Here is a 16,321-nt window from a genome sequence, read left to right on the forward strand (position 1 = left end):
AATGACGTATGTCTTTTAGACAATGAGCTTTGTTTGAGTGAATGACACGTACCATCGTGATTTACATAATGGCGTATGAAGGCCACGTGCTATCACGATTTGCTTTTATAAACACATATCGTTCCCACCGCAATTTCATAACTACAAATCCACATGATTTAAAACTACATTCATATACAAAAAATATTAGAATTTAGATACAATACATCATGACCAATGGTTTGGCTTAGATACAATACATGACCATCATCAAGAAAGAAAACAGATATCATTACAAGTATAAAACCCACGTCCAAAATAGTGATGTGCTTCTAATGCAATCCAGGTGCGAGAATGTGGAAAGCTATTTATGGGAGGACATTTCCGTCAAACACATATCTATCTTTATGAGACTTTTATTTTTATAGAAGCGATCACCAAAACATCTGCATCGTTCATCATCGAGTTCATTTTTTGCTACCAAGCGATTCTATTTACAGCTCCGTATACATCCTCTCCAAGAAAATGAGCTCATTAGTAATGGCATGTCACTGTACCATTTCCCTTAGGCTGAGGCTGATAGAGACTCTAGCAATGGTGCACCTTAAGAATATGCTTCACAAACTTCAGCTCAGGCATTGTCCCCTTGAAGAGCTGATGGGCTACATCATAAATCTCTTTTACGTACTTGTCATAAAGTATATCGAAGACAAATGCGTAAAAATGACTTATGATGTAACCCATCGGCTCCTTCAAGGAGACAGTGCCTGAGCTGAAGTATATGAAGTATATTCTTAAGAGTGCACCACTGTTTGGGTCTCTATCAGCCTGAGCCTGAGGAAAATAGTGCAGTGGGCTGTCATTACTAATGAGCTCATTTTATTATAGAGGATGTATCCGCAGCTGCACATAGAATTGCTTTGCAGCAGAAAATGAACTCGACGATGAACACTATAGATGTTTTGGTGATCTCTTCTGTAAAAATGAGAGTCTCTAAAAGATAGATATGCGTTTGATGGAAATATCAAAGAAGGATAAGAAGAAAACGAAGGCGGAGGAGAAAAAAGAAGAAGAAGAAGTTGTGTTGCCGCAGAAAAGAGGAAGAGAGATTAAATAGACTAGGGTTTTACACCTGGACAACGGGTTGGGTCGGGTCAGGTAGGGTTTTATATATATCTATACTAGGGTTTTATATTTTGCAGGGCTTTACGCATGTGTACACAAATCAACACAATGTTTAGACTTAGTAAAGTACAAATCGATTTAACTACAACAAATGTATAGTGATTTGTATATGTGACGACTATATGAGACAACGATTCTCACTAATTGTATAAGCACTGGGCAAAGGCGATTTACCTACCGTATCCAAATTATAGCTCTGTAGGCTAGATGAGACAATGATTTATACATGTGAATGATACCTATTATAACGATTTGTACATGTGAATGATACATTATTAAACAGAATTCACGTTCTTTTTGGATGAAGCCATTTTCATGAATGGTAATGCAAAAAAATATTAACAATTCTATTTTTGTAGCTCACCATTCATGAAAATGGATTCATCCCAAAACTCTTTCTTTGTGAATGAAATCGACTACAAAACACATAAAATCTTACAAATCGATGTACATATGAAAAAATATATTAGAAATTGTGTCATATCTTACTAAACCCTAACACTAAACCCTAAACCTAAATCCTAAACATTATAACTAAACCTGAAGCCCTAAACCCTAAACGATGTGTAAATTTGAAGGCTAGATGAGACAACGATTTGTCCGTGCAATTGTATCACGATTTGTACTCATGCAAATTGCGATTTGCATCCAGTTGTGGCCGACATAGACGTCATTGTGTAGATCGCGATAGGACAATACATGGTATAATAACTTACAAATCGATACTAGAAAATACCTAATATCTTACATATCGATATACATATCGCATAATATATTAATTATTGATACGGTAATTCAACATAATATTCTTAATATCGATTTAAGATATTGTTTTGATTCGTAATATCGATTTCTATCATGATTCTGTATATCGATTTATAAGCTATCAACAGGAATGTCTGTATCGCTTTGTGGCCGACAAAGACGTCATTGCGTAAACTGCCTAAAACGTGAACCACTAAAAGATATATGTTATTTTATTATAAAATCTTTTGCGGGTCCCATAAGCATTGAGCTCCTCTGCTATAAAAGGAGATCCTTGCAATATTACCCCATAAATGATCTACCAAAAATTTAATGCTTTGTCTTCTTCCCCGGAGCTCTCTTTGTCGTTTCGGTGAGTTTTTATGTTGTGCAGATTACCAATGGCTTACATTCGTAAGATAAGAAACACTTCGTCGTTCCAGGGAAAATCTGCAACCGAAATTGTCGAACAATATGCTTTATATGAGCAATTAGAAGCATACTACAAAATATTGATGATTGAGAATGACAAAGAAAGGGAGCAATTACAGCTAAAGTATAGAGCGGCGCCTAATCCGTCAAATATTGAAGATGATGATCCAACGAAGAATGTTGAGGAAGAAGTACAAATGGAAAAGAAGAAGAATGATGACGAAGAGAAGCAAAAGGAAAGGAAAGAGGAGGATAAAGCAAAAAAGCAAAGGAAATCGAGGCGAAAGAAGGAGGAGGTGGACGATAGGGAAAAGCAAAGAAAGAATAATAAGGTGGAAGAGAAGCAAAGGCAAAAGGAGGAGGAGGAGGAGAGGCAAAGACAAATGAAGAATAAAGAGAAGGAGGAAGAGAAGCAAAGGCAGAAGAAGGAGGAGGAGGAGAGGGAAAAACAACAAAAGAATAAGGAGGAGGAAGAAAAGTGAAGGCAGAAGAAGGAGGAGAAGGAGAGGAAAAAACAAAGGAAGAATAAGGAGGAGGAAGAAAAGCGAAGGAATTTGAAGAAGAGGAAGGAGAAGAAAGATAAGCAAAGACAATTTAAAAAGGAGGGGGAAGAGAAGCAAAGACAATTGAAGAAGAAGGAAGATGAAAGGCAAAAAAAGCAGATTCAGGATGAGGAAGAGAAGGAAAGGCAAAGAAAAGAGAAGTAGGACGAGAAAGAGAAAGAAAGACAAAAGAAGGAGAAGGCGGATAGGGAAGATAAGGAAAGGTAAAGGGAGGAGAAAGAGGACGAGGAAGAGAAGGAAAGACGAAGAAAGCAGACGGAGGACGAGGAAGAGAAGGAAAGAGAAAGGAAGAAGAAGGAGGACGAGGAAGAGAATGAAAGACAAAGGAAGAAGAAGGAGGACGATAAAGAGAAGGAAAGACAAAGGAAAGATAAGGAGGACGAGGAAGAGAAGGAAAGAGAAAGGAAGAAGCAAGAGGAGGAAGAGAGGGAAAGGGAAAGAGAAAGGAAAAAGAAGAGGATAGACGCGAAAGAGCGAAGGAAGGAAGAAGTACAAAAGCTATGAAAGGGAGGGGATGAAGATGAGACAACTGTGACCAAGGTACATTAATCGCTACTGGATGTAGCGATGTACTGTTGTAGGTATTATTATGTATAGCAATGACTCTGTATAGCGATTACTATGAATAGTGATTGCTCTGTATATCGATTACTATGAATAGCGATTACTCTGTATATCGATTACTGTTATAGTGATTACTATGTATAGCGATTACTGCAATAACAATTATTGTGATAGCGATTACTATGTATAGTGATTAATTGTGATTTGATAGTTTGTGTTACAGGTTAGTCAGAAGAGAAACAGAGCAGCAAGTAAAAAACTGAAATGGCAGTGTCAATGGCTTGTAATTCTATCGTGGTATAGAAAGCTGAGTGAATATCAGAAGGATCAATTACAAATGATGCATTTTGGTGGCCTTCTGGACCAACATTATTTTGAAAATTGCTGGAACACCAGGACCCACCTTGTCAATAAGTGGAACCATAAGACGAACACGTTCCAATTTAAGGTTTTTGAGATGACCATGACCCTAGAAGATGTGGCACAGATTACGGGTCTCAAGTGCCATGGAAGTACTGTCCTAACAAGGGATTCAAACTATAACCCAAGGAACAATTGCATGGCCCTTTTAGGAATGTCTATGGAGGAATGGCATGAGTGTATTTCTGGTGGAGGCAATTCCTCAATGATGAAAATTCATTTTTTTCATAATAACGGTCCATTGCATGTGCATCTGAAGCAGCTGACCAAGAGTTGCGCGACTTCCTTCTTTATTTTTTTGGACTTACTTTATTTTTCGATTGTTCTGGTTCGAGAATAAGTTACTTGTGGCTGCAATTCCTAAAAGATTTAGATGAAGTTGACAACTGGGCATGTGGTGCTGCTATGCTCGCACACTTTAGGGGTGGCAAAATCTGACACGACCCACCAACCCGCTTCTTAGCCGGGTTTGAGTTTGGCTTAAACGGGCTTGTGTCATAAACGGGTCGACCCGCCTAACCCGTTTATTAAACGGGTCAGGTTCGTGTTAGGGGTATGCCAACCTGCCAACCCGTCTGACCCGTTTAATAAACGAGTTAGGTGGGCGGGTCAACTCGTTTACCCGAACCCGACCTGCCAACCTGTTTACCTAACCCCGGACACCAGGTGAAGGTGACCCGAAAACAAATACTACAACTACATGGGAAGGATGGTCGAAAACAAAGGTCGACGAACCACTGATGGAGGACATGGAAACAAAGACAGTCAGAATGGAGGACAGTAGGGACTCAGGCGAGCACATTAGCCCAAATGATGATGTGACCCAGGGAGAGGGATCAAACCGAATGCACAGCAGCGGCGTCCACTCAACGAAAGAGGTTCAATGTTGTGTCCTGTAGAGGATGGGTCTGCATGGGCAGGGGAGGCTCAATGCTGTGTCCTGGTGGTGGAGGACACCGTAATCGCAAATCGTGCAAGGCGCAATCCAACTCAAGGTGGTATACTTGTTGACAATGACGAGACAATGTGGTTAGGCAGCAGGGGTTGCACGTCCTTGGACAGACACATGGCCTTCACCATCATCAAGGGTGGGAGAAATGTCAGACAGATGGCTGTTGAAGGAGCATTTTTCAAGGGAACCAAGTATGTAACGATGCCTTTTTCAGTTCCATTCAATTCAGATAGTGATTCCCAACCATAATTAGAGGAGGCAAATTTACAGAGGTGCCCCTGGGCTTTACCACTCCCCTTACCAATCGCCTGCCAACCCGTTTACCCCAACCTGACCCTCTAACCCGCCCGCCAACCCGTTTACCCATTTACTCAAACCCGACAACCCGTTTACCCGACTCGACTCACTTATTAAACGGGTTAACCATGTCGTGTCGGGTTACCCGTTTAATAAATGGGTCGGGTTTGTGTTTGCCACAGCCGACCCGTTTAATAAATGGGTCAGGTTCGTGTTAAGGTATGCTGACCCGCCAACCCGCTGACACGACCCGCCAACCCGCTGACACAACCCGCCAACCCGCTGACACGACCCGCCAACCCGACCTGATTGCCACCCCTAGCACACTTGTACAGTCAACTTTACCGTGCGAGTAATGGTACGAAAACCGTTGGTGTGTTTTAGCCATTTATTCAGGTATTTGTTTATTAAATATTTAGTACTTGTGGACTAAACTCGTTGAAGGTTATAGTCTTACTAATATATTGATTTTGTAGGCTGGACATGGGAGCATATTGTTGCCTTGAGTCCTCTGTGTGGCTCTGCGGTTTGTGGTTTTCCCAAGATCAGCCAGTGGACTTCAATAAATGTCAAGGAGGAAAATGCTTAGTTCATTTTAGATAGACTGCAATTAAATGAGGTAAATGGTTTAAAATCTTTGTAATATTTAACATTCTTAATTAGTATAAATCATTATCTCCTTAGCATCTAACTTTCATTAGCATAAATTGTTATAATGTTTAGCATTCTTAAATAATAATCGCTTTAGGATTTTGTCTTCCTTTGTACAAATCGTTATCTCCTTAGCATCTAACTTTTATCAGCGTAAATTGTTATAATGTTTAGTATTCTTAAGTAATAATCGCCTTAAGATTTTATCTTCCTTAGTACGAATCGTTATATCCTTAACATCTAACTTTCATTAGCGTGAACTGTTATAATGTTTAGTATTCTTTAGTAATAATCGCTTTAGGATTTTGTCTTCCTTAGTACAAATCATTATCTCCTTAGCATCTAACTTTCATCAGCATAAATCATTATAATATTTAGTATTCTTAAGTAATAATTGCCTTAGGATTTTGTCTTCCTTAGTACGAATCATTATATCCTTAACATTTAACTTTCATTAGCGTAAATCGTTATAATGTTTAGTATTCTTTAGTAATAATCGCTTTAAGATTTTGTCTTTCTTAGTACAAATTGTTATCGCATTCAACATTTTGCATGAATAATTATGTTTATATCTAAACCACAATCTCGAATGCACAGATTGTTTGGAGACCCTATGTAGATGTGGAGGACGAGGACAAAGAGGTTGTTGTTGTGTCTGCGAGATTGTCTGTCTGCGATATTTGGCTCTTTAGCAAATGTGAAGCTGAGTTGCAGCATGACAGTCGAGTACTCTAAGAAGCTGGCTTGGGACAGTCGGTACCAAAAGAGCCTGTGTTATTTAGAAGGAAAATGAATAGTGGTGGGGGCAAGAACGTAAATTGGCACAAACGCTTCAAGAAACAATTGGATAACTGGAACAAAGGAGGTGTTCGTGCCATACCATATGATTATAAAGAATGACAATATGACCCCAACTATTTCAAACAATATTGGCAACCCATGCGTCAAAATCGACAGATTGAGAAGCAGCAACATGAAAGTAAGGATGCTCTTGTCCCCGATCATGTCGTCTTCCAACATAGACATAACGGCCCTCGTGTCCCTTTGGCACTTCCTGCGATTCCATCTATTACAGTACATGATAGGAAGCAAACACTACTCCGAAAGGAGAATGTATCGTCTGATAGAAGGTTTGTGATGCTGAAGAGGGAGAATAAAGAGTTACGAAAGGACGTGCGAAATTTGAGAAGACAAATTGGGTCACTGGTTGAGATGATTACCAGCGAGTTTAATGAGATCAAGGAAACGAAGAGGCCACCGAATAAAGAGGCTCCACCAAGGGAAAAAAAGAGACGATTTATAGGTCTATCTGAGTTATCAAGTGCCAGTGAATAAACATATTATGTGATTTGTGTATCCCGATAATTCTATATTGTAATTCATTCATTCTTTGTTGTAATTATATAATTCTTTTCTTAATAAGTGTGACACAGATAGTGATTAATAAGTGTACTTATTTAATTCTTTCCTTACATTTGTTGTGATAGCGATTACTCTGTAGTGATTCCTTTGATAGCGATTACTCTGTATAATGATTATAAAGTTACCATGATTTGTACTTACATTTAGTCAATCGTATAATGATTACTAGTTTTGAGTTTATTATGTATAGCGAATCTTGTAATAGTGATTACTCAGTATAGCAATTATGAAGTTAACGATTACTACTTACAAGTAGCGAATTCGTATAGCGATTATTGGTTTAGGATTTATTATTTATAGCAATTCTTGTAATAGCGATAAATCAGTATAGCGATTCTGAAATTAACATGATTTGTACTTACGTTTGCTAAATCGTATAGCGATTACTTAGTATAGCGATTAATAAATATAGAGATTATGAAGTTACCACAAATTGTACTTACGTTTGCTAACTCATATAGCGATTACTAGTTTTGAGTTTATTATGTATAGCGATTCCTGTAATAGCGATTACTAGGTAGAGCGATTATGAAGTAACCACGATTTGTACGTAGGTTTGCTCAACCGTTAAGCGTTTTGTGGTTTAAGGTTTATTATTTATAGCGTTTCCTTTAAGTGTAAGGAACGTCACATAAGATTAGTTTTGGGTTTAGGGTCTAGAGTTTAGGTAAACGTCATCTGACACACTACTGATATTAAGCAACATGTTATTCATTTACACGTACTAACGTCATTGCGATGATACTAGCAAATGAAATGACATCTTTTATTTAATGCACAATTTAATTAATTTATTTAATATAATCTTTGGAGGCGATATTTTTGAAAATGGGCGGGACGTGAAACGACATGAAATGATTAACTTTGGTAGTGTGTTCTGCAAGGAACACACGACATTTTCTTTAAGAGTAAGGAACAGACGATGTTTTATTTTTCTGCTTCGTGAACAATGAACAGAAAACCCGACATATCAGTTAACCACCGTAGTCGCAAAAACTGTATCGATATCGAAGAAGGAAGTTACGATTCAGTTGACCATCCACAAAAAAGGGTACCTTCGATTGCTTTATCCTACTTCATCTTTTTTATGTAGTTTACATTTTGCTTACTGAATACAATGCAACCGTTCATTTACTGAATATTCAGCTAATTTCAGTGCAACATCCACAAAACAAAGTGCCCAAAAACTCAACAAAATGCTCGAAGAGAGTATCGACTGGATGATAGATGAATTTGTAGGAGACACTATCAGTAATTTTATACGTATAAAAGCACTATCCGTTATACATTTACATATATTGTGGTCATGTATATTAACAAGTGCATATTTGTTGTAAACAGACTATACACGATTTCGTCATGTATAATTAAAGCATGGGATTATCCATGCTGGTACGCGTCGTCACCCCTTATTTTATGGTATATTGGTTATCTTATATGTTTATTTTCTCTTTTGCTTTACTAATGTACCTGCGTATTTTAAACTTACTATTATTATTGTTTCATTCAACAGAGTATCATCCACCGAATGCCATACGCGACTGGATTTCTAGATGGACTACAATACTGGGGTGACGATAACCAAATGGCAGACTTCTCGTCAAGTGAAAAGGTTTATGACCATATCAATTTGCAATATGTTAAATCGACTTAAGATATTGTTTTAATTCATAATATCGATTTTTATGTTGATTCTTAATATCTATTTTAAGCTATCAATAGGAATTTACATATCCATTTAAGATATTGTTCTGATTCTTAATATCGATTTATATGTTGGATCCTAATATCGATTTAAGATATTGTTTTGATTATTAATATATATTTATATGTTGATTCTTAATATCTATTTTAAGCTATCAATAGGAATTCACATATCCATTTAAGATGTTGTTTTGATTCTTAATATCGATTTATATGTTGAATCCTAATATCAATTTGAGATATTTTTTTATTATTAATATCGATTTATATGTTGATTCTTAATATCTATTTTAAGCTATCAATAGAAATTTATATATTGATTTAAGATGTTCGGATTCTTAATATTGATTTATATGTTGAATCCTAATATCGATTTAAGATATTGTTTTGATTTTTAATATTGATTTCTATGCTGATTCTTAACATCGATTTTCAGATACTGATTCTTACATTATGGCAATCGAAAAAGTATTGGGTCGTATATGTGTTGAATGTACGAAAACAATAAATATGGTTATATAACTCATTGGACTATAACATTGGTGTAGACCGTGACATTGTGCATTTGGTAATTTTCTATCTATAAGATTATCGTATCTTCTACCGTAGCTCAAAATTTACTTGCTTTTACATAAACCACAGGTTGGATTTTTTAGAGACATGTTGGGTGTCGACATTGGTTCATGGAGGATTCACGTCACCGAGGATGGTCCTTTATAAAATAACGGCGTCAATTGTGGCATCTTTGTAATGAAGTATATTGAAGCAATATACTATGGATGAGTACCAGAATTCACCGTTGTATGTTGTACACTTAAACATATTTTATTATCCTATATTATTGCTGACTACATTTCTATATTGGTCTGACTATCATTTTTTATTTTTTCAGGATGATATTTTTGGATTCCACACGAAACTATGTGAAAAACTGATGGATTTTCTAATTGTGATGGATACAAAACCCCAAATTGTAGGAATACCTAGAAAGCAACGAAGGACGCGAGGCCCCCAGAAGTAAGAGAAAGCCATTTTAAACGTCTACCTGTTCTCAAGGATAACGTGAAGAGGGTTACGTTCTACTGCTGAGAGAGAGAGAGAGATAACAATTTTTGGTTCAACATTAAATTTTTAGAACAGGAGAACTTTTTTGTGTACAGACATTTGTAATAGATTTTGTAGACTGTGTATACAAATTTTGTAAGACTGTTCAAAATTCACATTGATCCATAAACCAATATTACGCACTGACATATGTGTTGAATATGCAAATCACCACTTCAAGCGCGCAAATCACAACAATGTCAATTACACAGACACATATTTCAAAATCATAATACAAATATCTTAAAAACTGAAATATCTTACAAAATTATGCAACTGGCACTTAATAATATCAATTAGTAAGCTATTATGTTGATATAGTGTCGATTTGTGAGATATTGTTTCGTTTGTTAATATCGATTAGTAAGCTATTATGGTGACTTGTCGTATATCGATTTGTAAGATATTATGTATTTTCTAGTGTCGGTTTGTGAGATATTATTCTGTTTGTTAATATCAATTTGTAAGCTATTACGCTAAATTGCGGTATATCGATTTATAAGATATTATGTGTTTTCAAATATCGATTTGGAAGATATTATGTTGAATTGTCGTAAATCGATTTATAAGATATCAAGCCAAAGAAAATTATGAACTTTCTTAGAAATAGTCACTTTTAGGTCATTAATTGATGAAATAGAGAAATGTTCATCAGCGGGTTCAATCTTTGGATTCTTAATGTCAGTATGATTAGTGTTTTTGTCAACACACCCTCTCTTCTCTCGAGGAAATTAATGAGGCAAAACCGCATCCGCAACAGGCCTTTTTTAGAATGAAGCTTCCCGATATAGTGTTGATTTGTTGATAATGTTTTGTTTGTTAATATCAATTTATAATATTATGTTGAATTGCCGTATATCGATTTGTAAGATGTTATGTGTTTTCTAGTGTCGATTTATGAGATATTGTTTTGTTTGTTAATATTGATTAGTAGGCTATTATGGTGAATTGCCGTATATCGATTTGTAAGCTATTATGTGTTTTGTAGTGTTGATGTGTGAGATATTGTTCTGTTTGTTAATATCGATTTGTAATATATTATGTTGATTTGTTGTATATTGATTTGGAAGATATTATGCTGAATTGTAGTAAATCGATTTGTAAGATATCAAGTCAAAGAGAATTATGAGCTTTCTTAGAAATGGTCACTTTTAGGTCATTAATTGATGAAATAGGGAACGATTCATCAGCGAGTTCAATCTTTAGCTTCTTAATGTTAGTCTGATTATTGTTTTTGTCAGCACACCCTCTCTTCTCTCGAGAAAATTAATGAGGTGAAACTGTATCCGCAACACACCTTTTTTAAAATGAAGCTTCTCAATATAATGTCGATTTGTTGATATTGTTATGTTTGTTAATATCAATTTGTAATATTATGCTGAATTGTTGTATATCAATTTGTAAGATGTTATGTGTTTTCTAGTGTCGATTGTTGAGATATTATTTTGTTTGTTAATATCGATTAGTAGGCTATTATGGTGAATTGTCGTATATCAATTTGTAAGATATTATGCACAATTGATGTATATCGATTTGTGAGATATTCTGCGTTTTCTAAGGATGAGTTTTATGATATTTGTAGTATGATTTCTATTATAGAATTACAATAAAGAATTATAATATTACAATAAAGAATTATAGATTTACAACAAAGAATTATAGAATTACAAGAAAGAATTATCGATTTAAAATAAAGAATCATAGAATTATAACAAAGAATTACAGAATGCTAAACATTACAATGATTTACACTAATGAAAGTTAAATGCTACAACTATTTTGTAGCTGAAGAATCCACACACGATTTCTGTATTGTGTTGCTCACTTTTGAATTGAACTGAGCCTGTCATTAAACAGAACAATATCAGGCACTACAATAAGTTCAACAAGAAATGCAAACATCATCCCAAAATTGTTACATACCAAAAGACTTGTCAAACTCATGCCATCGTTCTACTCAAACAGGTCGGGTGGATTGCAGGTTCCAACGTTGTAATGCACATCTGTAGGGTATTGCTGCATGTTGAAAATTACACAAGTTAGATATTGATAGGTTGCACGTAATACAATTTACATAGGAATCAATATACTGTACTACATACCTGTTCATGTGAAGGGTTTGGTTGCTTAAGGGTTGGTTGTTTCTTAGACATTTTCTTGCAAAACCAATTCCAGTGAACCCTTTGTCCTTCGACGACTGCGATCAGAGGCAAGTTTCCTTTTAATACCCTTCACTAGGTAAATATTTTCATCAAAATCTACAAGGTTTACTCCTGACTTGTTGAAGATGATGTTTACGCTTTGGCACAACTTCTCACAAGGGTTAGGGAAAGCATGATTTTCACGTACGTTGTTTGATCTCGTTATCTTATATTGGTCTTCACGAGCTGCAACAAACTCATGGTGAATTAACTGCACTTTTTCAAGCAATTTTCTTGACACTCTTCTCATACATACATAAGCTTCTTTGGTTTTCAATGCCAAATCTGCAACATGCATAAGTGACCTACATAGTTGTTGGTAACGGGAGGCTATGTGACACTTCTTATCAACACCAGATGGACTAACATTATTTCTATCCAGCAATTCAATCTTTGCTTATCTCGTCCATTATCGCATTATATATGACTCAGGTATTTTTTGTATCTTCTCTTGATTAAGTACCTTTAATGCATGACGACATAAAATACATTTGAATTCAAATATTTTGCATGTACATTTAACTGTTCTGTTGTCAATATTGTACGTAACATGTGCTTCTTACCTTTTTGGATGCTCTTCGCCCTCCTATATAACATGGTTTTTGTGCATATTCTCATATTGCACACATCCTTCTTTGTTGCAATTTATGACATGTATAACCTTCTTCCTAGTCCATTCAAATACAGTTAGTGTATACAGATCTGCAGGTAGCATCAATATTTTCATGTCCAAAGTTACAGGGCGGGTGTTGAAGCATTTCATATATTGTTCAAGCTCATTCTTTCTAAGACCGTCTACAAATAATTCATACTGTTTCATGAAGCAAAACATTGTTAAATATGAATATAAAGTTTTTTTCAGTGTGGCATGCATAGATTTAACTTTTTGTATGCTTATCATACCTGCACAAAAGTATTGTCTTCCATATGCCAATGCCCACTTCTCTTTGTCAGCATATAAATGTTGTAACCACACACAATCTTCAAGATTGTACATCTGAATCATTTGCTCCCAATCGGACAGAAAAGTGACCTAGTTCATGCTCTCAAGTACACACTTTCTAAACATTTTATCAAACTCTGTCTTCTGATTAAAAATGTTGTAACCACACACAGTCTTCAAGGTCGTACATTTGAATCATTTGCTCCCAATCAGATAAAGAAGTGACCTCGTCCATGCTCTCAAGTATACACTTTCTAAACATTTTATCAAACCCTGTCTTCTGATTAAAAATGTGTCCTATGTTCTTTGCTGCATTTTGAAAGATATGTCATAAACATAGGCGATGATGTGCATATGGCCATACATGAGACACTGCAACTGCAATTGTATGATAACCATCTATAAGTACAACTCCAGGGTGCTTCCCATTCATTGCTTGTATAAATATTCTGAACAACCACTCAAAGGTTTTCTTGGTCTGGTCATACAAAAAAGCGTTGTCTAATATGCAATTCCGTGAGTAATGGTTCACTCCGACAAACTACGCAAATGGCCACTGTTTCGTATTAATCTTCACTATTGTATAAAAAATAAGCACATCATTGAAGCATTCATAAAATACTATTGACTTTGAATCTACCCAAACATATTCACAGTATACCCATCTTCATCCAGTTGCATTGCACTAAAAAAACCAGGGTCATTGCTTGAATTCTTTTGTAGGTAATCAACCAAAGAACATATTCCTTTATTCTTCATGTTGTCTGACCTCTTTTTTCTCAAATGTTTTTTTAGATCCATAGGTGTGAATGATACATTCTCGCGACCACCATCTATGCGCGCGCACAAATTATATGTCTTTCTTGGTGCAATGTCGATGCTATTAGCTATTTCAACAACTGCAGCATGCACTTCAGTTACTTTACGATGTGACCTTAATATAGGAGTCATAAAAGAAGGGGCTAATTCATGGTTATGATCATTGATTAAAGTACAAACTACATATTTCCCATTCAGAAGTCTTCTTAACACCATTATCGCTGGACAACCACATCTTGAATCTGGCTTGCTCCTTATTGGATTTCTACTTGACTTCTTCCAACCTTGCTTACAACAAACATATGCCTTTCTCACCATGACACCCTGTGCATTTTTTACCCAAGAATACCTTCTAATACTGAATCCAAGTTTTAAGGCATAATCATTGTAAAATTTGTATGCAGCTTCCTCATTATTAAACTGCATTCCCTCTACAGAAACAAAGTCAAGTCTAATATCATGTAGACTTGAGGTGCCTGCACCTTTGTCAAGCGCACTGTCATGATCGTCTACCTCATTATCGAATTGCATTTCGTCTGATAGAATATCATTATCAAATTGCATTTCGTTTGCTGGAATATTCAAGTCTAGAGTGAATCCAATACTTGCACCCTTATTATCATGTGCATCAATAGTGCACATATTCACTTCTTTAAGTGTGTCGATAGTACGAATATTCGTTGCTTCATGACTTTCTAGTGATTGAGACACATCATCTTCATTGCAACCAGTTGATATACTCAACACTGTCATGAGCAAAACATCAATTTGTGTTAGCCAACGCATACGTTTACAACAATTTAGCAAAATATATTACAAATCGATAATAACAATCAAAACAGTATCTCAAAAATCGACACTGAAAAACAAATAACATCTTACAAATTGATTTACGGAAATTCAACATAATATATTACAAATCAAGATTAACAAACAAAACAATATCTCACAAATCGACACTAGAAAACACATAATATCTTACAGATTGATATACGACAATTCAACACAATATATTACAAATCAATATTAACAAACAAAACAATATCTTTCAAATCGACACTGGAAAACACATAACATCTTACAAATTGATATACAGAAATTCAACAAAATATATTACAAATCGAGTTTTTCAACCGAAACAATATCTCATAATTGAATCTAGAAAATACATAATATCTTACAAATCCATATACGGCAATTCAGCATAATATATTACAAATCGATATTATCAAGCAAAAAAAATAGCTCACAAATCGACACTAGAAAACACATAATATATTACAAATCGATATACGATATTTCAGCATAATATATTACAAATTGATATTAATAAACAAAAAAATATCTCACAAATCGATATACGTGTTACTACAACCACGATTTGCGTTACATTGAATATACTGAGTGAATAGACGATACCGGATGGGGTAGAGGCCCTTGCTTGCATCTGTAACCAAGCATTCTTGTCAAGAGGTCCCAGCGTCTTACAAATGTCTTTAAGTTTTCAACCGTTGAAACGATAAAATCTACCCGCAATAACAAAACAACGCCTTAATGACGCTCATGACGACATACGTTCTTCAACAATAGCATGATGACATGGAAAGATACTCACGATGTGACCTTAATGACACTTGTTGGAATGTTTGTGCGTCATTGCTTTTTTCCATACTGCCTAACAAAAACGAAGAAGAAGAAAAGACTATAAAAAGAGATGGCCGACAAATCCCCTATGACGCCCACCAATGATCGAACCAGTCATTCGATTTATAGTTATCTCCACAAGGTAGGAACGAACCCGAAAAAGTTTTCTATCTAACACAAGGCAGGAATGAGAAGGCGACCATGTGTTGTAACAAAAGCTAAAAACAAAGGCAGAACATGCAAATCTATTTACGAGGAGTGGGAGGACATTTTCGTCCAACACATATCAATCTTTTGAGAGGACATTTCCGTTAAAAGCCTGTCTACCTTTTTTATATGTTATTTTATTATAAAGTCATCGTGGGCAACATTGGCATATGAATTATCGTGGGTCCCAAAATATTCCTCCATACACACTAAAACATGCAATTTGTGTTCCGGGGAGAACGCACAACACCCTCTCCACTTGGGTTGGCTGGGTCATTTTGTCTCAAACTCTCCTATGTTGTGTGTGACCAATGATGGTACTTGAGATATTGTGTTGGCTAATCGAGGGCGGTGGTTGTGAGGTGCTACCAAGAGTCAACACCTTAGTTTCACACTCATTGATGGGCGTCTTCCCATGAATCTCATCCAATCATTGCATGAATGCCTCAAACCTCTCCTCGTTTGATGGAACCACTCGTTCCAACATAAT

Source organism: Nuphar pumila, chromosome 7 (assembly GCF_984573655.1).
Source record: "Nuphar pumila chromosome 7, dmNupPumi1.hap1.1, whole genome shotgun sequence".
NCBI lineage: Eukaryota > Viridiplantae > Streptophyta > Magnoliopsida > Nymphaeales > Nymphaeaceae > Nuphar > Nuphar pumila.